The 6,618-nt window shown below is 40.2% G+C and overlaps 1 long non-coding RNA gene across 1 annotated transcript; it reads left to right on the top strand.

Annotated features, from left to right (window-relative positions):
- The first annotated feature begins 1,120 nt into the window (after window positions 1-1,120).
- Window positions 1,121-4,564, top strand: LOC115603766. The gene is made up of 3 exons (XR_003989987.1): window positions 1,121-1,296; window positions 1,630-1,690; window positions 4,456-4,564. It is a non-coding gene; the product is annotated as an uncharacterized LOC115603766 (long non-coding RNA).
- The last annotated feature ends 2,054 nt before the right edge of the window (window positions 4,565-6,618 follow it).

Genomic DNA, 6,618 nt, shown 5'->3' on the forward strand with positions numbered 1-6,618 from the left:
AGCAAACAAACAAAACCAGGTTGACAACCCCATACTTGCTTTTTGCCAAACCTGTCCCCTTCCCTCCTGGTTTCTCTGAGCTGTGGCCACGCTATGGAGCTGTGGGCTGAGCATATCTGTCTATCAGGTGATGTAGCATCTCTCCAGAGCATAACATGGGCACGAACTACACTGAAGCTCATCCACCTTACTCCCTCCTCCCTCTGTGTCACATCTGCAAGCAGTGTCCTGACACAAGAAGAAAACTGCATGCATACAGAAATGAAGTGGTGCCTTTCCTTCAAGAGGGGAAGAGCATTTTGCTTTTATTCCTCTTTGCCTCATAAAAGGACAGAAACCTGCAAAGCAAATGAATGCAGCTTTTAAAATAACCATTTTAAAGCCACGCTGAAAGGTGTAAACAAGCTGGGCTGACTTCCACAGAAGAGAAGCGGAAGTAAGTTCTGGCCATTTTCTCCTCCTTGGCTTCTGCCTCCTGCCAGGCACTGCCAGCCTGGCTGCCTGCAAACCTCTGGTTCAAAGGGGAGAGGAGCCTTGTGTTCCTGCTCAGCAGCTCACAAGGGTGTAATAACTGAGCCAGCAAAGTCAGAGGACCTAGTGGATGGGAACCCACAACACTAAGTATGTTTCGGAGCCACAGGAAGCCAACACAGAGATGCTTGGCCCCAAATCCTCCTCCCAAACGTGTCTGCTGGGCAAAAGTTCATTGCAACCTCTCTCATTTCAAGATGTTGCAAAAGTACTTCAAGCAATTGAAAAAATATTTTTGAAAATTAAGTGTTTATATTTGGGGGGGTTGCAAGCTCACTTTTTTAGAGGTAATTGTACAAAATCCGAGACGTTTCGTGTTTCAGTCACTTATCACAAACCTTGAGGTCTGGTGCTGTACTCAGACAGATCTTAAGGCACAGAAGCTTGGGACCACCTGGTAGACCATCCATATGTTGACACTCTGTCCTGTCAGTCATGACACAGACATTAAAAAAAAAAATCTCACTTTTATGATTTGTCTTTCCATTTGTTTTACCTTAATATTAAGATACAAATAAAACCCAGAAAGTTATTAGATATATGAATGCATCATTAATACTGGTGTTGAATGACTAAGGTTAGAGTGCTTTTTCTCCTCCAGCATTTCCATGGAACAAGAAACTGGTAATACGTCTGAAAACCCTCTTTTAAAAAGTTGCTTCCCAATCACTGACTAGAAAGATCAGAACATTTCCTGAAATGTTGTGGTTTGCATATGATCACAGTAAAGATCGAATGGAAAAATTGCACCATTTACCAGTTGAGGTACGTGAGTCTTTCGAGCACTAGATTTGCTCTTTTGTAATTTTGAATATTTCTTGGCAAAAGAACACAATCAAGATACCTGTACATGTTTTATTATGTGTATATTAGTATTTATATACATACCCATACATATATAGTAAGTGCAAAGATTTTGGTTTTTTCAGATGCAACTACAAAAGTGAAGTTACTTCAGAAAATGAACCAGTAATAAAATGCTGCCATTTTAGTTTGAAAGACAAGAAAGCGTGACTAAAGATTAGAATTATAAAAGCAAAAATTCACCTGGAAAAACATGCTACTACAATAAGCACTAACTATTGTTCTTTATTGCAGCTTGGTTGGATAGTCATCTACAGCTACAGCAGCGTGGCAAGTGTCCTGGAACACTACTGAGGTCTGCGTGCTAAAGGCTCTATGCTTTTCTCAAAATTGTTAACTGAAATATACAGGAAGGTAAATTAAATAACATTAAAGGAATATCAGCATGCCAGTCCTAGTAGTGCATTGGAAGCCAGAGAGCTACAATGTGTTGCCTGACTTGTAGCATATCTGAAGTTCATTTGAAAGTTGGAACAGGCCACAGGAAGTCATCTAATACACCTCAGAGATAATGATGTAAATCATTTTTTGTGGCAATCAAGGTATGTGTGGTGAAAACAGAGGCAGATGCATGTTTAGATTAGTGAGTTACACTAGGTAGGATAGGTGCGGAAACTTCAGGAGTTGACTGCCAAATCTGGTGTTATTCCCATTCTGGGCAAATAGTTGGGAATATGAGAAGAGTCATTAACAGCACTTCTCTCAACACGTAGCAGCGTAATGATTAGCAAAACATCGGAAAACATACTATGCGGCCCTCTGTAGAACTGGCTGCTTACACGACCCAATAATTTTGTTTTACATTTTGGCATGTTCTCTCTTTTGCCTCCTTGTCTCGTAGAATGCTTTTTTTCCCACCTTTTTTCTCCTAACCCTTGATGTTGAAGAATAAAATGAAATATATAGTGGAGCCTTCAGTTCTCTGGGTCAGTAGGAATATTCAATTGCTGTGAGTTAATAACACATCAAAGAGGCATTTTGCATGGTCATTTTAACCCTGCAACATTCTGGCATGTACCAAAGAAAATTGTATTGGCAAGGACCAATGTTATTCACAATGTTATCTCTCCTGCTTTGCTTATGGCAAGAACCTACGCTTATAATTTATCATAGTTCACTTCTGAAGTCTGGTGTTGTCATGTAAAGCCAAACAGAGCAGATGTTGTGATTATGATGATGATGAACTTTATTATTGATGTTGTTTATAAATTAAAGCCTGTTTAAGAGAGCAGTTACATGCATGCTTTTGTCTCATGGAACTGAAAGGACCGCTGAACTACCCAGGCTTGTTTAAATGCTATTCTAACTAGGGATGAGCCTGAACATATATATGTTTAAGTGCTTCACTGAACTGGAGCTTACTAGAGGTATGCAAAGTCTTGTTTTCTTCATGAGACGAACCTTTGTTTGTTCCACCTAGACCATGCAGGCATAAATCATGTTGAACAGCCAAAGAAGTATCTCCCTGCACAAATTCCTGTATTGCTCAAACTTAACACCTAATTACAGAGCTGGTGAACCTAGATACACTGAAGGCGGTTTGAAAGGCTGCCTGAAACATCATGGGTTGAGATGCCTTTGTCGGGAGCATTGTGCTATGATGTGTAACGTGGGTAGATTCCTGTGGGATGTTGACAGTTTGTGGGAAATGCATGTAGGAGGAACTGGGTTAAGAAGACCAGGGCTTTTTTTTCTCTCTCTAATTGTACTGTTTGTGGGCTTGGGGATCTGGGGGGCTTGTTTTGGTTTTTTTTTTTCCCTCTTTAAGGTAGGGGGAAATGAAGATTTTCTGGTTTTGGAAAAACCTGGCCAATGCATGCAGCATGTCATGAGCTACTTGTTCCTGGAGGTTCAATACTACAGCGGTCCTACCCTCCCAAAGGATGCTGGTCAATGCTCCTGAAAGCTCTGATGTTCCTTTTTTGCTTATGGCATTTAAATGAAGTGATAATCACTTGATAAGCCATGGATTTATGTAGTAAATTAATTAGCTCGGCAGTGTTTCCTCCACCCTCTGCCTGCCAGCCTGTGTCTGCTGGCACTTGCTCATTTTTTTCCAAAGAGTTACAAATAGGTCTCAGTATTATTATTTTCTTTTAATCATTTGTCAGGAAAATGTTTTTTCCTCTTCACACAGAAGTGGATTTTTGACTCTCTTATTCTGGCCTGAGGCACAGGGCAGGCACGATTCAGGTCTGCGTTGGCAATGGGTTCTCTGCATGCAAACATGAAGAGTTTAAAGTTCACTGGCTTACAGCAATGCAAGGATAGGGCCACAAGCTTTACTACTGGAAAAGGCTCAATCTTAGCTTCATTAAAAACTTGGGACTCTTGCATCTAATATCAACAGGGCATGAGATATCATATCTGAAGGAGTAATGCCATTAGCTGTAGAAAAAATATTTTCATGGCACTCTCCCTCCCACTTCCTTTTTCCTTTCCTGAATGTATTCTGGAATTGGCATGTGATATTAGACCAGGATCTGTTTAATCTAAAAATGGTGTAAATAACTTCTTGAAAAATATTTCTGGACTTAATGAAATGGCATATTCTAATTTTCTTTCTAAGTGTTTAGCCCATTTTAATCCTGCTAGAACAAAGAGTTTCAGAGAATAATTTTCTATTTGTGTTGTGTAGAAAAATGTAGTCTTTTATCATTCCTTATGGATTTTTGTCATGTAATATTTCCACTTTTTGAATGAGATAAATGTTGACTAGAAGCACAGGATATTTCATTTGTATTAGAGTCATCAAATTGCAACCTTTAATATATTCCTTCTTATTTTGTCTTTAAATTAAATGCACCTAATCCTTTCTATCTTTTCATATAGAAAATTCTTGATTCCTCTACTTATTTTAATTATTTTTTATCAGAATTCCCTCTGTTACTGTATTATCTCTATACAAGCACTGTCGAAAACTGAACACAACATCCCTGTTGGCAGTGTATTATTCATTTACCTATCACATTATACAGCTTACACTGTATATTCCACCCTGTGTCTTATGCCTCATAATACATCACTTGCATTTTCTTTTTTTTTTTTTTTTTTGCATAGATGCCACACTCTACAAAAGCTTTCCTGCAGAGCTGTCATCAGGAGCATTCCAAATCTTTTCCAGAGTGCCACAGCTTGTAAGTCAATAAAGTGTCTGACTTTCCAATCACTTCCACAAGTGGTCATTGCTTTTTATTTACCGGTATGTACTGGGCTGCCATTCACCTGGCCTTGTTAGGGTCCTCGGCATGTTTTTGCTTGATTATGGCCAATACTTGATACATATATATGTGTGTGTGTGTGTGTTCTGCAGATGCTCTCACGTAAGCACATAGCCCTTTCTTGGGTTCATTCCTATCAACAGCCCTGCTTGAAGACATGAGGCACTCCACCTCAGTTTCTGCCAGGCCGTCTGGCTTGGTTGTTCTTACCCTTCATTTCATGCCTCTATCACTATGCTCCAGTTGTTGGTGCAGAGCTGTTACCAGAGCTCATGCAGGCATATCTGCCTTTGAACTTTTTAGCTCAGGTGAAGCTGGCAGCGTAGGCATTGCGGGAGGCTGCGAGTTCTCCTGGTTTGCACAGCCTCCGTTAGGTAGCTGTGATGATCTCTGTGCTGATACACCTACCTTCCTGTGGCACAGGAACAACACTAGCAAAAAATTACTTGTGTAAAGCTCCTCAACCTTCAGCCACACCTCTGAATGCAACTTATTCAAGGCCTTTGTATCTCAGTCATGAGGACAGTTTCTCTGGAATCACGGTCTTCCACGTGTGTTAAACAGAGTTTCTGGGAAAAAAACAAAACAATTTCTGAAAGGCTTTTGGATAGTTCTAGCGCATTATATCCACTGAGGTAACTCCACTGATTCCAGCTTTATAGGTCTCCATCTAACAAAACTCATAATCAGTTGTCTAGTATTAAGCTACTGCTAGTGGGATTTTTCCTATGCTCAAGTGCAAATGCATGCTCCTATGTTGTACTCAGCAATGGCTCTCTGTTTAAGTAGCTGGCTGAAGAAATAGGCTATTTATGGGATTTAAGTCTTTACACTTTAATTTCTAAAAAACCTGCTTTCTGTAGCATGCAGAGCAGGTACAGGTTCTGTGCTCCTGTGCTTTGAAGCCTACTTTCTGATAGCTGGAAATGTTGGCACTATATTTATAAGCTCAGGCCAAAACCAGCTTTCAGATTAAGCAATAATTTGACCAAGATTAAGAGGAAGGGAGAGAACACATGGCCAGTTAGTCACCAGAGGTACACATGTATTCATAGAGTAAATCCCCAACCTGTTATAGTAATGCACTTAGTTACTGGAAATGTAATGTGAGATTACTTTCATGAGCAAGGATGAAAGAACTTGTTTAACCTTTGTACAGCATTTTCCACCCACACAGAAAAGTGACATCAGATGCTTTGTATAGATGAAAAACAAGTCAGCATTTGGGAGACTCCTGAACAAGAGACAGAGATACCCCCTCACCGCTAAGTTTGTTCATTTAACTTGCTTATGGTTCACTTACATGCTCACGGTGAGTCACTTAAAACTTCTCGTTACCTATTTCTGGATCTTAATGACTCCGATGCAGAAAAAGAACCAACCCTTCAGCTCTGTGCGTAAAGCACTGGACATGAAGCATTTGCTAGAAGGTATTTTATGTTTGTGTATGCAGTATAATGTAAGGCTTTTGCATTTAAACATGCTTTCCAATATGCTGTGGATTGAATCATTGGCATGGAATAGAGATTTTCACAAGGTCAGTCATCAGCTGGCCCTTAAGTAAGAGCATAAAGCCTTGGAATAGGAGTTTAAATGAGCATCTCTGAGACAGCTAAGATGCAGGCTGGAAGTGTCTGCCTCTATGCAACAAACACCTGGGTGGATTTCAGTCCTCTTCAGTGTCACCTAAAAAATACTGCAGGATTTCTGAAGTTCGAGGTCCCTAATCTTTGCAGAGCATCTCTGTGCTAATATTTTGTTACTTTCAAAACAGGTTAGGGTGCAGTTCCTGCATGTCCCAGCATACAACAAGAAAGGATTTTGTTTTAATTGACATTTTTGACCGATGTGAGCACACTTATTCCTCCCTCCTGGCCCCCGAAAGTGTTTGAAGGATAAACTTTGAAGTCCTGGGAGAAGTAGCATGTGTTTGTGAAGGGAGAAGGTGGGGGTGGTGAAGGTGGCAGAAGGAGTTCAGTTTGTCAACATGACAGCCAGGAAA

This window comes from Strigops habroptila, chromosome 2, assembly GCF_004027225.2.
Source record: "Strigops habroptila isolate Jane chromosome 2, bStrHab1.2.pri, whole genome shotgun sequence".
In the NCBI taxonomy this organism is placed as follows: Eukaryota; Metazoa; Chordata; class Aves; order Psittaciformes; family Psittacidae; genus Strigops; species Strigops habroptila.